Source organism: Rhinoderma darwinii, chromosome 4, assembly GCF_050947455.1.
Source record: "Rhinoderma darwinii isolate aRhiDar2 chromosome 4, aRhiDar2.hap1, whole genome shotgun sequence".
NCBI classification, from domain to species: Eukaryota; Metazoa; Chordata; class Amphibia; order Anura; family Rhinodermatidae; genus Rhinoderma; species Rhinoderma darwinii.
Genome location: NC_134690.1, coordinates 130,754,125 through 130,774,004, shown reverse-complemented (window position 1 = coordinate 130,774,004; position 19,880 = coordinate 130,754,125). Strand labels below are relative to the sequence as shown.

The 19,880-nt window shown below is 42.8% G+C and overlaps 28 non-coding genes across 28 annotated transcripts; all 28 read left to right on the top strand.

Annotated features, from left to right (window-relative positions):
* Nucleotides 1–903: 903 nt before the first annotated feature.
* On the top strand, nucleotides 904–1,012 carry TRNAL-CAA (transfer RNA leucine (anticodon CAA)). Its single transcript has 2 exons — nucleotides 904–941; nucleotides 967–1,012. It is a non-coding gene; the product is annotated as a tRNA-Leu (tRNA).
* Nucleotides 1,013–1,939: 927 nt separating this feature from the next.
* On the top strand, nucleotides 1,940–2,048 carry TRNAL-CAA (transfer RNA leucine (anticodon CAA)). The gene is made up of 2 exons: nucleotides 1,940–1,977; nucleotides 2,003–2,048. It is a non-coding gene; the product is annotated as a tRNA-Leu (tRNA).
* A 408-nt stretch (nucleotides 2,049–2,456) lies between these two features.
* TRNAL-CAA (transfer RNA leucine (anticodon CAA)) lies at nucleotides 2,457–2,565 on the top strand. The gene is made up of 2 exons: nucleotides 2,457–2,494; nucleotides 2,520–2,565. It is a non-coding gene; the product is annotated as a tRNA-Leu (tRNA).
* Nucleotides 2,566–3,492: 927 nt separating this feature from the next.
* TRNAL-CAA (transfer RNA leucine (anticodon CAA)) lies at nucleotides 3,493–3,601 on the top strand. Its single transcript has 2 exons — nucleotides 3,493–3,530; nucleotides 3,556–3,601. It is a non-coding gene; the product is annotated as a tRNA-Leu (tRNA).
* Nucleotides 3,602–4,086: 485 nt separating this feature from the next.
* TRNAL-CAA (transfer RNA leucine (anticodon CAA)) lies at nucleotides 4,087–4,195 on the top strand. The gene is made up of 2 exons: nucleotides 4,087–4,124; nucleotides 4,150–4,195. It is a non-coding gene; the product is annotated as a tRNA-Leu (tRNA).
* A 409-nt stretch (nucleotides 4,196–4,604) lies between these two features.
* On the top strand, nucleotides 4,605–4,713 carry TRNAL-CAA (transfer RNA leucine (anticodon CAA)). Its single transcript has 2 exons — nucleotides 4,605–4,642; nucleotides 4,668–4,713. It is a non-coding gene; the product is annotated as a tRNA-Leu (tRNA).
* A 409-nt stretch (nucleotides 4,714–5,122) lies between these two features.
* Nucleotides 5,123–5,231, top strand: TRNAL-CAA (transfer RNA leucine (anticodon CAA)). Its single transcript has 2 exons — nucleotides 5,123–5,160; nucleotides 5,186–5,231. It is a non-coding gene; the product is annotated as a tRNA-Leu (tRNA).
* A 409-nt stretch (nucleotides 5,232–5,640) lies between these two features.
* On the top strand, nucleotides 5,641–5,749 carry TRNAL-CAA (transfer RNA leucine (anticodon CAA)). The gene is made up of 2 exons: nucleotides 5,641–5,678; nucleotides 5,704–5,749. It is a non-coding gene; the product is annotated as a tRNA-Leu (tRNA).
* Nucleotides 5,750–6,676: 927 nt separating this feature from the next.
* TRNAL-CAA (transfer RNA leucine (anticodon CAA)) lies at nucleotides 6,677–6,785 on the top strand. Its single transcript has 2 exons — nucleotides 6,677–6,714; nucleotides 6,740–6,785. It is a non-coding gene; the product is annotated as a tRNA-Leu (tRNA).
* Nucleotides 6,786–7,194: 409 nt separating this feature from the next.
* Nucleotides 7,195–7,303, top strand: TRNAL-CAA (transfer RNA leucine (anticodon CAA)). Its single transcript has 2 exons — nucleotides 7,195–7,232; nucleotides 7,258–7,303. It is a non-coding gene; the product is annotated as a tRNA-Leu (tRNA).
* A 409-nt stretch (nucleotides 7,304–7,712) lies between these two features.
* On the top strand, nucleotides 7,713–7,821 carry TRNAL-CAA (transfer RNA leucine (anticodon CAA)). The gene is made up of 2 exons: nucleotides 7,713–7,750; nucleotides 7,776–7,821. It is a non-coding gene; the product is annotated as a tRNA-Leu (tRNA).
* Nucleotides 7,822–8,230: 409 nt separating this feature from the next.
* Nucleotides 8,231–8,339, top strand: TRNAL-CAA (transfer RNA leucine (anticodon CAA)). Its single transcript has 2 exons — nucleotides 8,231–8,268; nucleotides 8,294–8,339. It is a non-coding gene; the product is annotated as a tRNA-Leu (tRNA).
* A 927-nt stretch (nucleotides 8,340–9,266) lies between these two features.
* Nucleotides 9,267–9,375, top strand: TRNAL-CAA (transfer RNA leucine (anticodon CAA)). The gene is made up of 2 exons: nucleotides 9,267–9,304; nucleotides 9,330–9,375. It is a non-coding gene; the product is annotated as a tRNA-Leu (tRNA).
* Nucleotides 9,376–9,784: 409 nt separating this feature from the next.
* Nucleotides 9,785–9,893, top strand: TRNAL-CAA (transfer RNA leucine (anticodon CAA)). The gene is made up of 2 exons: nucleotides 9,785–9,822; nucleotides 9,848–9,893. It is a non-coding gene; the product is annotated as a tRNA-Leu (tRNA).
* Nucleotides 9,894–10,655: 762 nt separating this feature from the next.
* Nucleotides 10,656–10,764, top strand: TRNAL-CAA (transfer RNA leucine (anticodon CAA)). Its single transcript has 2 exons — nucleotides 10,656–10,693; nucleotides 10,719–10,764. It is a non-coding gene; the product is annotated as a tRNA-Leu (tRNA).
* A 409-nt stretch (nucleotides 10,765–11,173) lies between these two features.
* TRNAL-CAA (transfer RNA leucine (anticodon CAA)) lies at nucleotides 11,174–11,282 on the top strand. The gene is made up of 2 exons: nucleotides 11,174–11,211; nucleotides 11,237–11,282. It is a non-coding gene; the product is annotated as a tRNA-Leu (tRNA).
* A 409-nt stretch (nucleotides 11,283–11,691) lies between these two features.
* Nucleotides 11,692–11,800, top strand: TRNAL-CAA (transfer RNA leucine (anticodon CAA)). The gene is made up of 2 exons: nucleotides 11,692–11,729; nucleotides 11,755–11,800. It is a non-coding gene; the product is annotated as a tRNA-Leu (tRNA).
* Nucleotides 11,801–12,209: 409 nt separating this feature from the next.
* TRNAL-CAA (transfer RNA leucine (anticodon CAA)) lies at nucleotides 12,210–12,318 on the top strand. The gene is made up of 2 exons: nucleotides 12,210–12,247; nucleotides 12,273–12,318. It is a non-coding gene; the product is annotated as a tRNA-Leu (tRNA).
* Nucleotides 12,319–13,245: 927 nt separating this feature from the next.
* Nucleotides 13,246–13,354, top strand: TRNAL-CAA (transfer RNA leucine (anticodon CAA)). Its single transcript has 2 exons — nucleotides 13,246–13,283; nucleotides 13,309–13,354. It is a non-coding gene; the product is annotated as a tRNA-Leu (tRNA).
* Nucleotides 13,355–13,763: 409 nt separating this feature from the next.
* TRNAL-CAA (transfer RNA leucine (anticodon CAA)) lies at nucleotides 13,764–13,872 on the top strand. Its single transcript has 2 exons — nucleotides 13,764–13,801; nucleotides 13,827–13,872. It is a non-coding gene; the product is annotated as a tRNA-Leu (tRNA).
* Nucleotides 13,873–14,799: 927 nt separating this feature from the next.
* TRNAL-CAA (transfer RNA leucine (anticodon CAA)) lies at nucleotides 14,800–14,908 on the top strand. The gene is made up of 2 exons: nucleotides 14,800–14,837; nucleotides 14,863–14,908. It is a non-coding gene; the product is annotated as a tRNA-Leu (tRNA).
* A 409-nt stretch (nucleotides 14,909–15,317) lies between these two features.
* TRNAL-CAA (transfer RNA leucine (anticodon CAA)) lies at nucleotides 15,318–15,426 on the top strand. Its single transcript has 2 exons — nucleotides 15,318–15,355; nucleotides 15,381–15,426. It is a non-coding gene; the product is annotated as a tRNA-Leu (tRNA).
* A 918-nt stretch (nucleotides 15,427–16,344) lies between these two features.
* On the top strand, nucleotides 16,345–16,453 carry TRNAL-CAA (transfer RNA leucine (anticodon CAA)). The gene is made up of 2 exons: nucleotides 16,345–16,382; nucleotides 16,408–16,453. It is a non-coding gene; the product is annotated as a tRNA-Leu (tRNA).
* A 409-nt stretch (nucleotides 16,454–16,862) lies between these two features.
* Nucleotides 16,863–16,971, top strand: TRNAL-CAA (transfer RNA leucine (anticodon CAA)). Its single transcript has 2 exons — nucleotides 16,863–16,900; nucleotides 16,926–16,971. It is a non-coding gene; the product is annotated as a tRNA-Leu (tRNA).
* A 409-nt stretch (nucleotides 16,972–17,380) lies between these two features.
* On the top strand, nucleotides 17,381–17,489 carry TRNAL-CAA (transfer RNA leucine (anticodon CAA)). Its single transcript has 2 exons — nucleotides 17,381–17,418; nucleotides 17,444–17,489. It is a non-coding gene; the product is annotated as a tRNA-Leu (tRNA).
* Nucleotides 17,490–17,898: 409 nt separating this feature from the next.
* On the top strand, nucleotides 17,899–18,007 carry TRNAL-CAA (transfer RNA leucine (anticodon CAA)). The gene is made up of 2 exons: nucleotides 17,899–17,936; nucleotides 17,962–18,007. It is a non-coding gene; the product is annotated as a tRNA-Leu (tRNA).
* A 409-nt stretch (nucleotides 18,008–18,416) lies between these two features.
* TRNAL-CAA (transfer RNA leucine (anticodon CAA)) lies at nucleotides 18,417–18,525 on the top strand. The gene is made up of 2 exons: nucleotides 18,417–18,454; nucleotides 18,480–18,525. It is a non-coding gene; the product is annotated as a tRNA-Leu (tRNA).
* Nucleotides 18,526–18,934: 409 nt separating this feature from the next.
* On the top strand, nucleotides 18,935–19,043 carry TRNAL-CAA (transfer RNA leucine (anticodon CAA)). Its single transcript has 2 exons — nucleotides 18,935–18,972; nucleotides 18,998–19,043. It is a non-coding gene; the product is annotated as a tRNA-Leu (tRNA).
* Nucleotides 19,044–19,880: the final 837 nt, after the last annotated feature.

The window sequence follows — 19,880 nt, the reverse complement described above, 5'->3', positions numbered from 1 at the left end:
CATCTCACTTCCTGGAAATAACTTCTGACTCCAGTTGCGCACCATTGTGAGACTGGGGTTACCTGAACGAGGCATGGCTCAATCCACTTCCGTTGTTCCGGTGGCATATTAGGAAGCAGCTGCCTAACCCACTTGGTAAATGTAAGTGTGTGTTGGTCTTATTCCTTTAAATATCATCCAACATGAATTAAACTCTAGCAGGTGGGAACAAGAAGGCATTTCTTTCTAGGACGGTCAGCTTTTATGTCACCCAGAAGAGCCAATGATCTTAGAGTTGAATAAAGTCAAACAGATGAGAAATAAACTTGTACTTGAATAACAAAATGACTTGTATATTCGGGGTGATTGCATGTACGTTTCAGTCTTCTCTCCTAATACTCAGGATGTCAAGATGGCCGAGCGGTCCAAGGCGCCAGACTCAAGATGAAAATTCTTTCCTAATTGGGTGTTCTGGTCTCTGAAAGGAGGCGTGGATTCAAATCCCACTTCTGACAAGCGTTTTGTTCAATAAAGTCAGTCATCTAATTTCCTGGAAATAACTTCTGACTCCAGTTGCGCACCATTGTGAGACTGGGGTTACCTGAACGAGGCATGGCTCAATCCACTTCCGTTGTTCCGGTGGCATATTAGGAAGCAGCTGCCTAACCCACTTGGTAAATGTAAGTGTGTGTTGGTCTTATTCCTTTAAATATCATCCAACATGAATTAAACTCTAGCAGGTGGGAACAAGAAGGCATTTCTTTCTAGGACGGTCAGCTTTTATGTCACCCAGAAGAGCCAATGATCTTAGAGTTGAATAAAGTCAAACAGATGAGAAATAAACTTGTACTTGAATAACAAAATGACTTGTATATTCGGGGTGATTGCATGTACCTTTCAGTCTTCTCTCCTAATACTCAGGATGTCAGGATGGCCGAGCGGTCTAAGGCGCCAGACTCAAGATGAAAATTCTTCCCTAATTGGGTGTTCTGGTCTCTGAAAGGAGGCGTGGGTTCAAATCCCACTTCAGACCAGTATTTTGTTCAATAAAGTCAGTCATCTCACTTCCTGGAAATAACTTCTGACTCCAGTTGCGCACCATTGTGAGACTGGGGTTACCTGAACGAGGCATGGCTCAATCCACTTCCGTTGTTTCGGTGGCATATTAGGAAGCAGCTGCCTAACCCACTTGGTAAATGTAAGTGTGTGTTGGTCTTATTCCTTTAAATATCATCCAACATGAATTAAACTCTAGCAGGTGGGAACAAGAAGGCATTTCTTTCTAGGACGGTCAGCTTTTATGTCACCCAGAAGAGCCAATGATCTTAGAGTTGAATAAAGTCAAACAGATGAGAAATAAACTTGTACTTGAATAAAAAAATGACTTGTATATTCGGGGTGATTGCATGTACCTTTCAGTCTTCTCTCCTAACACTCAGGATGTCAGAATGGCAGAGCGGTCTAAGGCGCCAGACTCAAGCTGAAAATTCTTCCCTAGTTGGGTGTTCTGGTCTCTGAAAGGAGGCGTAGGTTCAAATCCCACTTCTGACCAGTATTTTGTTCAATAAAGTCAGTCATCTCACTTCCTGGAAATAACTTCTGACTCCAGTTGCGCACCATTGTGAGACTGGGGTTACCTGAACGAGGCATGGCTCAATCCACTTCCGTTGTTCCGGTGGCATATTAGGAAGCAGCTGCCTAACCCACTTGGTAAATGTAAGTGTGTGTTGGTCTTATTCCTTTAAATATCATCCAACATGAATTAAACTCTAGCAGGTGGGAACAAGAAGGCATTTCTTTCTAGGACGGTCAGCTTTTATGTCACCCAGAAGAGCCAATGATCTTAGAGTTGAATAAAGTCAAACAGATGAGAAATAAACTTGTACTTGAATAACAAAATGACTTGTATATTCGGGGTGATTGCATGTACCTTTCAGTCTTCTCTCCTAATACTCAGGATGTCAGGATGGCCGAGTGGTCCAAGGCGCCAGACTCAAGCTGAAAATTATTCCCTAGTTGGGTGTTCTGGTCTCTGAAAGGAGGCGTAGGTTCAAATCCCACTTCTGACCAGTATTTTGTTCAATAAAGTCAGTCATCTCACTTCCTGGAAATAACTTCTGACTCCAGTTGCGCACCATTGTGAGACTGGGGTTACCTGAACGAGGCATGGCTCAATCCACTTCCGTTGTTCCGGTGGCATATTAGGAAGCAGCTGCCTAACCCACTTGGTAAATGTAAGTGTGTGTTGGTCTTATTCTTTAAATATTATCCAACATGAATTAAACTCTAGCAGGTGGGAACAAGAAGGCATTTCTTTCTAGGACGGTCAGCTTTTATGTCACCCAGAAGAGCCAATGATCTTAGAGTTGAATAAAATCAAACAGATGAGAAATAAACTTGTACTTGAATAACAAAATGACTTGTATATTCGGGGTGATTGCATGTACCTTTCAGTCTTCTCTCCTAATACTCAGGATGTCAGGATGGCCGAGCGGTCTAAGGCACCAGACTCAAGATGAAAATTCTTCCCTAATTGGGTGTTCTGGTCTCTGAAAGGAGGCGTGGGTTCAAATCCCACTTCAGACCAGTATTTTGTTCAATAAAGTCAGTCATCTCACTTCCTGGAAATAACTTCTGACTCCAGTTGCGCACCATTGTGAGACTGGGGTTACCTGAACGAGGCATGGCTCAATCCACTTCCGTTGTTCCGGTGGCATATTAGGAAGCAGCTGCCTAACCCACTTGGTAAATGTAAGTGTGTGTTGGTCTTATTCCTTTAAATATCATCCAACATGAATTAAACTCTAGCAGGTGGGAACAAGAAGGCATTTCTTTCTAGGACGGTCAGCTTTTATGTCACCCAGAAGAGCCAATGATCTTAGAGTTGAATAAAGTCAAACAGATGAGAAATAAACTTGTACTTGAATAAAAAAATGACTTGTATATTCGGGGTGATTGCATGTACCTTTCAGTCTTCTCTCCTAACACTCAGGATGTCAGAATGGCAGAGCGGTCTAAGGCGCCAGACTCAAGCTGGAAATTCTTCCCTAGTTGGGTGTTCTGGTCTCTGAAAGGAGGCGTAGGTTCAAATCCCACTTCTGACCAGTATTTTGTTCAATAAAGTCAGTCATCTCACTTCCTGGAAATAACTTCTGACTCCAGTTGCGCACCATTGTGAGACTGGGGTTACCTGAACGAGGCATGGCTCAATCCACTTCCGTTGTTCCGGTGGCATATTAGGAAGCAGCTGCCTAACCCACTTGGTAAATGTAAGTGTGTGTTGGTCTTATTCCTTTAAATATCATCCAACATGAATTAAACTCTAGCAGGTGGGAACAAGAAGGCATTTCTTTCTAGGACGGTCAGCTTTTATGTCACCCAGAAGAGCCAATGATCTTAGAGTTGAATAAAGTCAAACAGATGAGAAATAAACTTGTACTTGAATAACAAAATGACTTGTATATTCGGGGTGATTGCATGTACCTTTCAGTCTTCTCTCCTAATACTCAGGATGTCAGGATGGCCGAGCGGTCCAAGGCACCAGACTCAAGATGAAAATTCTTCCCTAATTGGGTGTTCTGGTCTCTGAAAAGAGGCGTGGGTTCAAATCCCACTTCTGACAAGTATTTTGTTCAATAAAGTCAGTCATCTCACTTCCTGGAAATAACTTCTGACTCCAGTTGCGCACCATTGTGAGACTGGGGTTAACTGAACGAGGCATGGCTCAATCCACTTCCGTTGTTCCGGTGGCATATTAGGAAGCAGCTGCCTAACCCACTTGGTAAATGTAAGTGTGTGTTGGTCTTATTCCTTTAAATATCATCCAACATTTAGGAAGCAGCTGCCTAACCCACTTGGTAAATGTAAGTGTGTGCTGGTCTTATTCCTGTAAATATCATCCAACATGAATTAAACTCTAGCAGGTGGGAACAAGAAGGCATTTCTTTCTAGGACAGTCAGCTTTTATGTCACTCAGAAGAGCCAATGATCTTAGAGTTGAATAAAGTCAAGCAGATGAGAAATAAACTTGTACTTGAATGACAAAATGACTTGTATATTCGGGGTGATTGCATGTACCTTTCAGTCTTCTCTCCTAATACCCAGGATGTCAGGATGGCCGAGCGGTCTAAGGCACCAGACTCAAGATGAAAATTCTTCCCTAGTTGGGTGTTCTGGGCTCTGAAAGGAGGCGTGGGTTCAAATCCCACTTCTGACAAGTATTTTGTTCAATAAAGTCAGTCATCTCACTACCTGGAAATAACTTCTGACTCCAGTTGTGCACCATTGTGAGACTGGGGGTACCTGAACGAGGCATGGCTCAATCCACTTCCGTTGTCCCGGTGGCATATTAGGAAGCAGCTGCCTAACCCACTTGGTAAATGTAAGTGTGTGTTGGTCTTATTCCTTTAAATATCATCCAACATGAATTAAACTCTAGCAGGTGGGAACAAGAAGGCATTTCTTTCTAGGACGGTCAGCTTTAATGTCACCCAGAAGAGCCAATGATCTTAGAGTTGAATAAAGTCAAACAGATGAGAAATAAACTTGTACTTGAATAACAAAATGACTTGTATATTCGGGGTGATTGCATTTACCTTTCAGTCTTCTCTCCTAACACTCAGGATGTCAGGATGGCCGAGCGGTCCAAGGCGCCAGACTCAAGATGAAAATTCTTCCCTAGTTGGGTGTTCTGGTCTCTGAATGGAGCCGTGGGTTCAAATCCCACTTCTGACAAGTATTTTGTTCAATAAAGTCAGTCATCTCACTTCCTGGAAATAACTTCTGACTCCAGTTGTGCACCATTGTGAGACTGGGGGTACCTGAACGAGGCATGGCTCAATCCACTTCCGTTGTTCCGGTTGCATATTAGGAAGCAGCTGCCTAACCCACTTGGTAAATGTAAGTGTGTGTTGGTCTTATTCCTTTAAATATCATCCAACATGAATTAAACTCTAGCAGGTGGGAACAAGAAGGCATTTCTTTCTAGGACGGTCAGCTTTTATGTCACCCAGAAGAGCCAATGATCTTAGAGTTGAATAAAGTCAAACAGATGAGAAATAAACTTGTACTTGAATAACAAAATGACTTGTATATTCGGGGTGATTGCATGTACCTTTCAGTCTTCTCTCCTAATACTCAGGATGTCAGGATGGCCGAGCGGTCCAAGGCGCCAGACTCAAGATGAAAATTCTTCCCTAGTTGTGTGTTCTGGTCTCTGAAAGGAGCCGTGGGTTCAAATCCCACTTCTGACAAGTATTTTGTTCAATAAAGTCAGTCATCTCACTTCCTGGAAATAACTTATGAATCCAGTTGTGCATCATTGTGAGACTGGGGGTACCTGAACGAGGCATGGCTCAATCCACTTCCGTTGTTCCGGTGGCATATTAGGAAGCAGGTGCCTAACCCACTTGGTAAATGTAAGTGTGTGTTGGTCTTATTCCTTTAAATATCATCCAACATGAATTAAACTCTAGCAGGTGGGAACAAGAAGGCATTTCTTTCTAGGACGGTCAGCTTTTATGTCACCCAGAAGAGCCAATGATCTTAGAGTTGAATAAAGTCAAACAGATGAGAAATAAACTTGTACTTGAATAACAAAATGACTTGTATATTCGGGGTGATTGCATGTACCTTTCAGTCTTCTCTCCTAATACTCAGGATGTCAGGATGGCCGAGCGGTCTAAGGCGCCAGACTCAAGATGAAAATTCTTCCCTAGTTGGGTGTTCTGGTCTCTGAAAGGAGGTGTGGGTTCAAATCCCACTTCTGACAAGTATTTTGTTCAATAAAGTCAGTCATCTCACTTCCTGGAAATAACTTCTGACTCCAGTTGCGCACCATTGTGAGACTGGGGATACCTGAACGAGTCATGGCTCAATCCACTTCCGTTGTTCCGGTGGCATATTAGGAAGCAGCTGCCTAACCCACTTGGTAAATGTAAGTGTGTGCTGGTCTTATTCCTGTAAATATCATCCAACAGGAATTAAACTCTAGCAGGTGGGAACAAGAAGGCATTTCTTTCTTGGACGGTCAGCTTTTATGTCACCCAGAAGAGCCAATGATCTTAGAGTTGAATAAAGTCAAACAGATGAGAAATAAACTTGTACTTGAATAACAAAATGACTTGTATATTCGTGGTGATTGCATGTACCTTTCAGTCTGCTCTCCTAATACTCAGGATGTCAGGATGGCCGAGCGGTCCAAGTCGCCAGACTCAAGATAAAAATTCTTCCCTAGTTGGGTGTTCTAGTCTCTGAAAGGAGGCGTGGGTTCAAATCCCACTTCTGACAAGTATTTTGTTCAATAAAGTCAGTCATCTCACTTTCTGGAAATAACTTCTGACTCCAGTTGCGCACCATTGTGAGACTGGGGTTACCTGAACGAGGCATGGCTCAATCCACTTCCGTTGTTCCGGTGGCATATTAGGAAGCAGCTGCCTAACCCACTTGGTAAATGTAAGTGTGTGTTGGTCTTATTCCTTTAAATATCATCCAACATGAATTAAACTCTAGCAGGTGGGAACAAGAAGGCATTTCTTTCTAGGACGGTCAGCTTTTATGTCACCCAGAAGAGCCAATGATCTTAGAGTTGAATAAAGTCAAACAGATGAGAAATAAACTTGTACTTGAATAACAAAATGACTTGTATATTCGGGGTGATTGCATGTACCTTCCAGTCTTCTCTCCTAATACTCAGGATGTCAGGATGGCTGAGCGGTCCAAGGCGCCAGACTCAAGATGAAAATTCTTCCCTAATTGGGTGTTCTGGTCTCTGAAAGGAGCCGTGGGTTCAAATCCCACTTCTGACAAGTATTTTGTTCAATAAAGTCAGTCATCTCACTTCCTGGAAATAACTTCTGACTCCAGTTGCGCACCATTGTGAGACTGGGGGTACCTGAACGAGGCATGGCTCAATCCACTTCCGTTGTTCCGGTGGCATATTAGGAAGCAGCTGCCTAACCCACTTGGTAAATGTAAGTGTGTGTTGCTCTTATTCCTTTAAATATCATCCAACATGAATTAAACTCTAGCAGGTGGGAACAAGAAGGCATTTCTTTCTAGGTCGGTCAGCTTTTATGTCACCCAGAAGAGCCAATGATCTTAGAGTTGAATAAAGTCAAACAGATGAGAAATAAACTTGTACTTGAATAACAAAATGACTTGTATATTCGGGGTGATTGCATGTACCTTTCAGTCTTCTCTCCTAATACTCAGGATGTCAGGATGGCCGAGCGGTCCAAGACACCAGACTCAAGATGAAAATTCTTCCCTAGTTGGGTGTTCTGGTCTCTGAAAGGAGCCGTGGGTTCAATTCCCACTTCTGACAAGTATTTTGTTCAATAAAGTCAGTCATCTCACTTCCTGGAAATAACTTATGAATCCAGTTGTGCACCATTGTGAGACTGGGGGTACCTGAACGAGTCATGGCTCAATCCACTTCCGTTGTTCCGGTGGCATATTAGGAAGCAGCTGCCTAACCCACTTGGTAAATGTAAGTGTGTGTTGGTCTTATTCCTTTAAATATCATCCAACATGAATTAAACTCTAGCAGGTGGGAACAAGAAGGCATTTCTTTCTAGGACGGTCAGCTTTTATGTCACCCAGAAGAGCCAATGATCTTAGAGTTGAATAAAGTCAAACAGATGAGAAATAAACTTGTACTTGAATAACAAAATGACTTGTATATTCGGGGTGATTGCATGTACCTTTCAGTCTTCTCTCCTAATACTCAGGATGTCAGGATGGCTGAGCGGTCCAAGGCGCCAGACTCAAGATGAAAATTCTTCCCTAGTTGTGTGTTCTGGTCTCTGAAAGGAGGTGTGGGTTCAAATCCCACTTCTGACAAGTATTTTGTTCAATAAAGTCAGTCATCTCACTTCCTGGAAATAACTTCTGACTCCAGTTGCGCACCATTGTGAGACTGGGGGTACCTGAACGAGGCATGGCTCAATCCACTTCCGTTGTTCCGGTGGCATATTAGGAAGCAGCTGCCTAACCCACTTGGTAAATGTAAGTGTGTGTTGGTCTTATTCCTTTAAATATCATCTAACATGAATTAAACTCTAGCAGGTGGGAACAAGAAGGCATTTCTTTCTAGGACGGTCAGCTTTTATGTCACCCAGAAGAGCCAATGATCTTAGAGTTGAATAAAGTCAAACAGATGAGAAATAAACTTGTACTTGAATAACAAAATGACTTGTATATTCGGGGTGATTGCATGTACCTTTCAGTCTTCTCTCCTAATACTCAGGATGTCAGGATGGCCGAGCAGTCCAAGGTGCCAGACTCAAGATGAAAATTCTTCCCTAGTTGGGTGTTCTGGTCTCTGAAAGGAGGCGTGGGTTCAAATCCCACTTCTGACAAGTATTTTGTTCAATAAAGTCAGTCATCTCACTTCCTGGAAATAACTTCTGACTCCAGTTGTGCACCATTGTGAGACTGGGGGTACCTGAACGAGGCATGGCTCAATCCACTTCCGTTGTTCCGGTTGCATATTAGGAAGCAGCTGCCTAACCCACTTGGTAAATGTAAGTGTGTGTTGGTCTTATTCCTTTAAATATCATCCAACATGAATTAAACTCTAGCAGGTGGGAACAAGAAGGCATTTCTTTCTAGGACGGTCAGCTTTTATGTCACCCAGAAGAGCCAATGATCTTAGAGTTGAATAAAGTCAAACAGATGAGAAATAAACTTGTACTTGAATAACAAAATGACTTGTATATTCGGGGTGATTGCATGTACCTTTCAGTCTTCTCTCCTAATACTCAGGATGTCAAGATGGCCAAGCAGTCCAAGGTGCCAGACTCAAGATGAAAATTCTTCCCTAGTTGGGTGTTCTGGTCTCTGAAAGGAGGCGTGGGTTCAAATCCCACTTCTGACAAGTATTTTGTTCAATAAAGTCAGTCATCTCACTTCCTGGAAATAACTTCTGACTCCAGTTGTGCACCATTGTGAGACTGGGGGTACCTGAACGAGGCATGGCTCAATCCACTTCCGTTGTTCCGGTTGCATATTAGGAAGCAGCTGCCTAACCCACTTGGTAAATGTAAGTGTGTGTTGGTCTTATTCCTTTAAATATCATCCAACATGAATTAAACTCTAGCAGGTGGGAACAAGAAGGCATTTCTTTCTAGGACGGTCAGCTTTTATGTCACCCAGAAGAGCCAATGATCTTAGAGTTGAATAAAGTCAAACAGATGAGAAATAAACTTGTACTTGAATAACAAAATGACTTGTATATTCGGGGTAATTGCATGTACCTTTCAGTCTTCTCTCCTAACACTCAGGATGTCAGGATGGCCGAGCGGTCCAAGGCGCCAGACTCAAGATGAAAATTCTTCCCTAGTTGGGTGTTCTGGTCTCTGAAAGGAGGCGTGGGTGCAAATCCCACTTCTGACAAGTATTTTGTTCAATAAAGTCAGTCATCTCACTTCCTGGAAATAACTTCTGACTCCAGTTGCGCACCATTGTGAGACTGGGGGTACCTGAACGAGGCATGGCTCAATCCACCTCCGTTGTTCCGGTGGCATATTAGGAAGCAGCTGCCTAACCCACTTGGTAAATGTAAGTGTGTGTTGGTCTTATTCCTTTAAATATCATCCAACATGAATTAAACTCTAGCAGGTGGGAACAAGAAGGCATTTCTTTCTAGGACGGTCAGCTTTTATGTCACCCAGAAGAGCCAATGATCTTAGAGTTGAATAAAGTCAAACAGATGAGAAATAAACTTGTACTTGAATAACAAAATGACTTGTATATTCGGGGTGATTGCATGTACCTTTCAGTCTTCTCTCCTAATACTCAGGATGTCAGGATGGCCGAGCGGTCCAAGGCGCCAGACTCAAGATGAAAATTCTTCCCTAGTTGGGTGTTCTGGTCTCTGAAAGGAGGCATGGGTTCAAATCCCACTTCTGACAAGTATTTTGTTCAATAAAGTCAGTCATCTCACTTCCTGGAAATAACTTCTGACTCCAGTTGCGCACCATTGTGAGACTGGGGGTAAATGAACGAGGCATGGCTCAATCCACTTCCGTTGTTCCGGTGGCATATTAGGAAGCAGCTGCCTAACCCACTTGGTAAATGTAAGTGTGTGTTGGTCTTATTCCTTTAAATATCATCCAACATGAATTAAACTCTAGCAGGTGGGAACAAGAAGGCATTTCTTTCTAGGTCGGTCAGCTTTTATGTCACCCAGAAGAGCCAATGATCTTAGAGTTGAATAAAGTCAAACAGATGAGAAATAAACTTGTACTTGAATAACAAAATGACTTGTATATTCGGGGTGATTGCATGTACCTTTCAGTCTTCTCTCCTAATACTCAGGATGTCAGAATGGCCGAGCGTTCCAAGGCACCAGACTCAAGATGAAAATTCTTCCCTAGTTGGGTGTTCTGGTCTCTGAAAGGAGGCGTGGTTTCAAACCCAATTGGTAAATGTAAGTGTGTGCTGGTCTTATTCCTGTAAATATCATCCAACATGAATAAAACTCTAGCAGGTGGGAACAAGAAGGCATTTCTTTCTAGGATGGTCAGCTTTTATGTCACCCAGAGGAGCCAATGATCTTAGAGTTGAATAAAGTCAAACAGATGAGAAATAAACTTGTACTTGAATAACAAAATGACTTGTATATTCGGGGTGATTGCATGTACCTTTCAGTCTTCTCTCCTAATACTCAGGATGTCAGGATGGCCGAGCGTTCCAAGGCACCAGACTCAAGATGAAAATTCTTCCCTAGTTGGGTGTTCTGGTCTCTGAATGGAGGCGTGGGTTCAAATCCCACTTCTGACAAGTATTTTGTTCAATAAAGTCAGTCATCTCACTTCCTGGAAATAACTTCTGACTCCAGTTGCGCACCATTGTGAGACTGGGGTTACCTGAACGAGGCATGGCTCAATCCACTTCCGTTGTCCCGGTGGCATATTAGGAAGCAGCTGCCTAACCCACTTGGTAAATGTAAGTGTGTGTTGGTCTTATTCCTTTAAATATCATCCAACATGAATTAAACTCTAGCAGGTGGGAACAAGAAGGCATTTCTTTCTAGGACGGTCAGCTTTTATGTCACCCAGAAGAGCCAATGATCTTAGAGTTGAATAAAGTCAAACAGATGAGAAATAAACTTGTACTTGAATAACAAAATGACTTGTATATTCGGGGTGATTGCATGTACCTTTCAGTCTTCTCTCCTAATACTCAGGATGTCAGGATGGCCGAGCGGTCCAAGGCGCCAGACTCAAGATGAAAATTCTTCCCTAGTTGTGTGTTCTGGTCTCTGAAAGGAGGCGTGGGTTCAAATCCCACTTCTGACAAGTATTTTGTTCAATAAAGTCAGTCATCTCACTTCCTGGAAATAACTTCTGACTCCAGTTGCGCACCATTGTGAGACTGGGGGTACCTGAACGAGGCATGGCTCAATCCACTTCCGTTGTTCCGGTGGCATATTAGGAAGCAGCTGCCTAACCCACTTGGTAAATGTAAGTGTGTGTTGGTCTTATTCCTTTAAATATCATCCAACATGAATTAAACTCTAGCAGGTGGGAACAAGAAGGCATTTCTTTCTAGGACGGTCAGCTTTTATGTCACCCAGAAGAGCCAATGATCTTAGAGTTGAATAAAGTCAAACAGATGAGAAATAAACTTGTACTTGAATAACAAAATGACTTGTATAATCGGGGTGATTGCATGTACCTTTCAGTCTTCTCTCCTAATACTCAGGATGTCAGGATAGCCGAGCGGTCCAAGGCGCCAGACTCAAGATGAAAATTCTTCCCTAGTTGGGTGTTCTGGTCTCTGAATGGAGGCGTGGGTTCAAATCCCACTTCTGACAAGTATTTTGTTCAATAAAGTCAGTCATCTCACTTCCTGGAAATAACTTCTGACTCCAGTTGCGCACCATTGTGAGACTGGGGGTACCTGAACGAGGCATGGCTCAATCCACTTCCGTTGTTCCGGTGGCATATTAGGAAGCAGCTGCCTAACCCACTTGGTAAATGTAAGTGTGTGTTGGTCTTATTCCTTTAAATATCATCCAACATGAATTAAACTCTAGCAGGTGGGAACAAGAAGGCATTTCATTCTAGGTCGGTCAGCTTTTATGTCACCCAGAAGAGCCAATGATCTTAGAGTTGAATAAAGTCAAACAGATGAGAAATAAACTTGTACTTGAATAACAAAATGACTTGTATATTCGGGGTGATTGCATGTACCTTTCAGTCTTCTCTCCTAATACTCAGGATGTCAGGATGGCCGAGCGGTCCAAGGCGCCAGACTCAAGATGAAAATTCTTCCCTAGTTGTGTGTTCTGGTCTCTGAAAGGAGGCGTGGGTTCAAATCCCACTTCTGACAAGTATTTTGTTCAATAAAGTCAGTCATCTCACTTCCTGGAAATAACTTCTGACTCCAGTTGCGCACCATTGTGAAACTGGGGGTACCTGAACGAGGCATGGCTCAATCCACTTCCGTTGTTCCGGTGGCATATTAGGAAGCAGCTGCCTAACCCACTTGGTAAATGTAAGTGTGTGTTGGTCTTATTCCTTTAAATATCATCTAACATGAATTAAACTCTAGCAGGTGGGAACAAGAAGGCATTTCTTTCTAGGACGGTCAGCTTTTATGTCACCCAGAAGAGCCAATGATCTTAGAGTTGAATAAAGTCAAACAGATGAGAAATAAACTTGTACTTGAATAACAAAATGACTTGTATATTCGGGGTGATTGCATGTACCTTTCAGTCTTCTCTCCTAATACTCAGGATGTCAGGATGGCCGAGCAGTCCAAGGTGCCAGATTCAAGATGAAAATTCTTCCCTAGTTGGGTGTTCTGGTCTCTGAAACGAGGCGTGGGTTCAAATCCCACTTCTGACAAGTATTTTGTTCAATAAAGTCAGTCATCTCACTTCCTGGAAATAACTTCTGACTCCAGTTGTGCACCATTGTGAGACTGGGGGTACCTGAACGAGGCATGGCTCAATCCACTTCCGTTGTTCCGGTTGCATATTAGGAAGCAGCTGCCTAACCCACTTGGTAAATGTAAGTGTGTGTTGGTCTTATTCCTTTAAATATCATCCAACATGAATTAAACTCTAGCAGGTGGGAACAAGAAGGCATTTCTTTCTAGGACGGTCAGCTTTTATGTCACCCAGAAGAGCCAATGATCTTAGAGTTGAATAAAGTCAAACAGATGAGAAATAAACTTGTACTTGAATAACAAAATGACTTGTATATTCGGGGTGATTGCATGTACCTTTCAGTCTTCTCTCCTAATACTCAGGATGTCAGGATGGCCGAGCAGTCCAAGGTGCCAGACTCAAGATGAAAATTCTTCCCTAGTTGGGTGTTCTGGTCTCTGAAAGGAGGCGTGGGTTCAAATCCCACTTCTGACAAGTATTTTGTTCAATAAAGTCAGTCATCTCACTTCCTGGAAATAACTTCTGACTCCAGTTGTGCACCATTGTGAGACTGGGGGTACCTGAACGAGGCATGGCTCAATCCACTTCCGTTGTTCCGGTTGCATATTAGGAAGCAGCTGCCTAACCCACTTGGTAAATGTAAGTGTGTGTTGGTCTTATTCCTTTAAATATCATCCAACATGAATTAAACTCTAGCAGGTGGGAACAAGAAGGCATTTCTTTCTAGGACGGTCAGCTTTTATGTCACCCAGAAGAGCCAATGATCTTAGAGTTGAATAAAGTCAAACAGATGAGAAATAAACTTGTACTTGAATAACAAAATGACTTGTATATTCGGGGTGATTGCATGTACCTTTCAGTCTTCTCTCCTAATACTCAGGATGTCAGGATGGCTGAGCGGTCCAAGGCGCCAGACTCAAGATGAAAATTCTTCCCTAGTTGGGTGTTCTGGTCTCTGAAAGGAGGCGTGGGTTCAAATCCCACTTCTGACAAGTATTTTGTTCAATAAAGTCAGTCATCTCACTTCCTGGAAATAACTTCTGACTCCAGTTGCGCACCATTGTGAGACTGGGGGTACCTGAACGAGGCATGGCTCAATCCACTTCCGTTGTTCCGGTGGCATATTAGGAAGCAGCTGCCTAACCCACTTGGTAAATGTAAGTGTGTGTTGGTCTTATTCCTTTAAATATCATCCAACATGAATTAAACTCTAGCAGGTGGGAACAAGAAGGCATTTCTTTCTAGGTCGGTCAGCTTTTATGTCACCCAGAAGAGCCAATGATCTTAGAGTTGAATAAAGTCAAACAGATGAGAAATAAACTTGTACTTGAATAACAAAATGACTTGTATATTCGGGGTGATTGCATGTACCTTTCAGTCTTCTCTCCTAATACTCAGGATGTCAGAATGGCCGAGCGTTCCAAGGCACCAGACTCAAGATGAAAATTCTTCCCTAGTTGGATGTTCTGGTCTCTGAAAGGAGGAGTGGGTTCAAATCCCACTTCTGACAAGTATTTTGTTCAATAAAGTCAGTCATCTCACTTCCTGGAAATAACTTCTGACTCCAGTTGCGCACCATTGTGAGACTGGGGTTACCTGAACGAGGCATGGCTCAATCCACTTCCGTTGTTCCGGTGGCATATTAGGAATCAGCTGCCTAACCCACTTGGTAAATGTAAGTGTGTGTTGGTCTTATTCCTTTAAATATCATCCAACATGAATTAAACTCTAGCAGGTGGGAACAAGAAGGCATTTCTTTCTAGGACGGTCAGCTTTTATGTCACCCAGAAGAGCCAATGATCTTAGAGTTGAATAAAGTCAAACAGATGAGAAATAAACTTGTACTTGAATAACAAAATGACTTGTATATTCGGGGTGATTGCATGTACCTTTCAGTCTTCTCTCCTAATACTCAGGATGTCAGGATGGCCGAGCGGTCCAAGGCGCCAGACTCAAGATGAAAATTCTTCCCTAGTTGGATGTTCTGGTCTCTGAAAGGAGGCGCGGGTTCAAATCCCACTTCTGACAAGTATTTTGTTCAATAAAGTCAGACATCTCACTTCCTGGAAATAACTTCTGACTCCAGTTGCGCACCATTGTGAGACTGGGGTTACCTGAACGAGGCATGGCTCAATCCACTTCCGTTGTTCCGGTGGCATATTAGGAAGCAGCTGCCTAACCCACTTGGTAAATGTAAGTGTGTGTTGGTCTTATTCCTTTAAATATCATCCAACATGAATTAAACTCTAGCAGGTGGGAATAAGAAGGCATTTCTTTCTAGGACGGTCAGCTTTTATGTCACCCAGAAGAGCCAATGATCTTAGAGTTGAATAAAGTCAAACAGATGAGAAATAAACTTGTACTTGAATAACAAAATGACTTGTATATTCGGGGTGATTGCATGTACCTTTCAGTCTTCTCTCCTAATACTCAGGATGTCAGGATGGCCGAGCGGTCCAAGGCGCCAGACTCAAGATGAAAATTCTTCCCTAATTGGGTGTTCTGGTCTCTGAAAGGAGGCGTGGGTTCAAATCCCACTTCTGACAAGTATTTTGTTCAATAAAGTCAGTCATCTCACTTCCTGGAAATAACTTCTGACTCCAGTTGCGCACCATTGTGAGACTGGGGTTACCTGAACGAGGCATGGCTCAATCCACTTCCGTTGTTCCGGTGGCATATTAGGAAGCAGCTGCCTAACCCACTTGGTAAATGTAAGTGTGTGTTGGTCTTATTCCTTTAAATATCATCCAACATGAATTAAACTCTAGCAGGTGGGAACAAGAAGGCATTTCTTTCTAGGACGGTCAGCTTTTATGTCACCCAGAAGAGCCAATGATCTTAGAGTTGAATAAAGTCAAACAGATGAGAAATAAACTTGTACTTGAATAACAAAATGACTTGTATATTCGGGGTGATTGCATGTACCTTTCAGTTTTCTCTCCTAATACTCAGGATGTCAGGATGGCCGAGGCGCCAGACTCAAGATGGAAATTCTTCCCTAGTTGGATGTTCTGGTCTCTGAAAGGAGGAGTGGGTTCAAATCCCACTTCTGACAAGTATTTTGTTCAATAAAGTCAGTCATCTCACTTCCTGGAAATAACTTCTGACTCCAGTTGCGCACCATTGTGAGACTGGGGTTACCTGAACGAGGCATGGCTCAATCCACTTCCGTTGTTCCGGTGGCATATTAGGAATCAGCTGCCTAACCCACTTGGTAAATGTAAGTGTGTGTTGGTCTTATTCCTTTAAATATCATCCAACATGAATTAAACTCTAGCAGGTGGGAACAAGAAGGCATTTCTTTCTAGGACGGTCAGCTTTTATGTCACCCAGAAGAGCCAATGATCTTAGAGTTGAATAAAGTCAAACAGATGAGAAATAAACTTGTACTTGAATAACAAAATGACTTGTATATTCGGGGTGATTGCATGTACCTTTCAGTCTTCTCTCCTAATACTCAGGATGTCAGGATGGCCGAGCGGTCCAAGGCGCCAGACTCAAGATGAAAATTCTTCCCTAGTTGGATGTTCTGGTCTCTGAAAGGAGGCGCGGGTTCAAATCCCACTTCTGACAAGTATTTTGTTCAATAAAGTCAGACTTCTCACTTCCTGGAAATAACTTCTGACTCCAGTTGCGCACCATTGTGAGACTGGGGTTACCTGAACGAGGCATGGCTCAATCCACTTCCGTTGTTCCGGTGGCATATTAGGAAGCAGCTGCCTAACCCACTTGGTAAATGTAAGTGTGTGTTGGTCTTATTCCTTTAAATATCATCCAACATGAATTAAACTCTAGCAGGTGGGAATAAGAAGGCATTTCTTTCTAGGACGGTCAGCTTTTATGTCACCCAGAAGAGCCAATGATCTTAGAGTTGAATAAAGTCAAACAGATGAGAAATAAACTTGTACTTGAATAACAAAATGACTTGTATATTCGGGGTGATTGCATGTACCTTTCAGTCTTCTCTCCTAATACTCAGGATGTCAGGATGGCCGAGCGGTCCAAGGCGCCAGACTCAAGATGAAAATTCTTCCCTAATTGGGTGTTCTGGTCTCTGAAAGGAGGCGTGGGTTCAAATCCCACTTCTGACAAGTATTTTGTTCAATAAAGTCAGTCATCTCACTTCCTGGAAATAACTTCTGACTCCAGTTGCGCACCATTGTGAGACTGGGGTTACCTGAACGAGGCATGGCTCAATCCACTTCCGTTGTTCCGGTGGCATATTAGGAAGCAGCTGCCTAACCCACTTGGTAAATGTAAGTGTGTGTTGGTCTTATTCCTTTAAATATCATCCAACATGAATTAAACTCTAGCAGGTGGGAACAAGAAGGCATTTCTTTCTAGGACGGTCAGCTTTTATGTCACCCAGAAGAGCCAATGATCTTAGAGTTGAATAAAGTCAAACAGATGAGAAATAAACTTGTACTTGAATAACAAAATGACTTGTATATTCGGGGTGATTGCATGTACCTTTCAGTCTTCTCTTCTAATACTCAGGATGTCAGGATGGCCGAGCGGTCCAAGGCGCCAGACTCAAGATGAAAATTCTTCCCTAATTGGGTGTTCTGGTCTCTGAAAGGAGGCGTGGGTTCAAATCCCACTTCTGACAAGTATTTTGTTCAATAAAGTCAGTCATCTCACTTCCTGGAAATAACTTCTGACTCCAGTTGCGCACCATTGTGAGACTGGGGTTACCTGAACGAGGCATGGCTCAATCCACTTCCGTTGTTCCGGTGGCATATTAGGAAGCAGCTGCCTAACCCACTTGGTAAATGTAAGTGTGTGTTGGTCTTATTCCTTTAAATATCATCCAACATGAATTAAACTCTAGCAGGTGGGAACAAGAAGGCATTTCTTTCTAGGACGGTCAGCTTTTATGTCACCCAGAAGAGCCAATGATCTTAGAGTTGAATAAAGTCAAACAGATGAGAAATAAACCTGTACTTGAATAACAAAATGACTTGTATATTCGGGGTGATTGCATGTACCTTTCAGTCTTCTCTCCTATTACTCAGGATGTCAGGATGGCCGAGCGGTCCAAGGCGCCAGACTCAAGTTGAAAATTCTTTCCTAATTGGGTGTTCTGGTCTCTGAAAGGAGGCGTGGGTTCAAATCCCACTTCTGACAAGTATTTTGTTCAATAAAGTCAGTCATCTCACTTCCTGGAAATAACTTCTGACTCCAGTTGCGCACCATTGTGAGACTGGGGTTACCTGAACGAGGCATGGCTCAATCCACTTCCGTTGTTCCGGTGGCATATTAGGAAGCAGCTGCCTAACCCACTTGGTAAATGTAAGTGTGTGTTGGTCTTATTCCTTTAAATATCATCCAACATGAATTAAACTCTAGCAGGTGGGAACAAGAAGGCATTTCTTTCTAGGACGGTCAGCTTTTATGTCACCCAGAAGAGCCAATGATCTTAGAGTTGAATAAAGTCAAACAGATGAGAAATAAACTTGTACTTGAATAACAAAATGACTTGTATATTCGGGGTGATTGCATGTACCTTTCAGTCTTCTCTCCTAATACTCAGGATGTCAGGATGGCCGAGCGGTCCAAGGCGCCAGACTCAAGATGAAAATTCTTCCCTAGTTGGGTGTTCTGGTCTCTGAAAGGAGGCGTGGGTTCAAATCCCACTTCTGACAAGTATTTTGTTCAATAAAGTCAGTCATCTCACTTCCTGGAAATAACTTCTGACTCCAGTTGTGCACCATTGTGAGACTGGGGGTACCTGAACGAGGCATGGCTCAATCCACTTCCGTTGTTCCGGTTGCATATTAGGAAGCAGCTGCCTAACCCACTTGGTAAATGTAAGTGTGTGTTGGTCTTATTCCTTTAAATATCATCCAACATGAATTAAACTCTAGCAGGTGGGAACAAGAAGGCATTTCTTTCTAGGACGGTCAGCTTTTATGTCACCCAGAAGAGCCAATGATCTTAGAGTTGAATAAAGTCAAACAGATGAGAAATAAACTTGTACTTGAATAACAAAATGACTTGTATATTCGGGGTGATTGCATGTACCTTTCAGTCTTCTCTCCTAATACTCAGGATGTCAGGATGGCCGAGCGGTCCAAGGCGCCAGACTCAAGATGAAAATTCTTCCCTAGTTGGGTGTTCTGGTCTCTGAAAGGAGGCGTGGGTTCAAATCCCACTTCTGACAAGTATTTTGTTCAATAAAGTCAGTCATCTCACTTCCTGGAAATAACTTCTGACTCCAGTTGTGCACCATTGTGAGACTGGGGTTACCTGAACGAGGCATGGCTCAATCCACTTCCGTTGTTCCGGTGGCATATTAGGAAGCAGCTGCCTAACCCACTTGGTAAATGTAAGTGTGTGCTGGTCTTATTCCTGTAAATATCAACCAACATGAATTAAACTCTAGCAGGTGGGAACAAGAAGGCATTTCTTTCTAGGACGGTCAGCTTTTATGTCACCCAGAAGAGCCAATGATCTTAGAGTTGAATAAAGTCAAACAGATGAGAAATAAACTTGTACTTGAATAACAAAATGACTTGTATATTCGGGGTGATTGCATGTACCCTTCAGTCTTCTCTCCTAATACTCAGGATGTCAGGGTGGCCGAGCGGTCCAAGGCGCCAGACTCAAGATGAAAATTCTTCCCTAATTGGGTGTTCTGGTCTCTGAAAGGAGGCTTGGGTTCAAATCCCACTTCTGACAAGTATTTTGTTCAATAAAGTCAGTCATCTCACTTCCTGGAAATAACTTCTGACTCCAGTTGCGCACCATTGTGAGACTGGGGTTACCTGAACGAGGCATGGCTCAATCCACTTCCGTTGTTCCGTTGGCATATTAGGAAGCAGCTGCCTAACCCACTTGGTAAATGTAAGTGTGTGTTGGTCTTATTCCTTTAAATATCATCCAACATGAATTAAACTCTAGCAGGTGGGAACAAGAAGGCATTTCTTTCTAGGACGGTCAGCTTTTATGTCACCCAGAAGAGCCAATGATCTTAGAGTTGAATAAAGTCAAACAGATG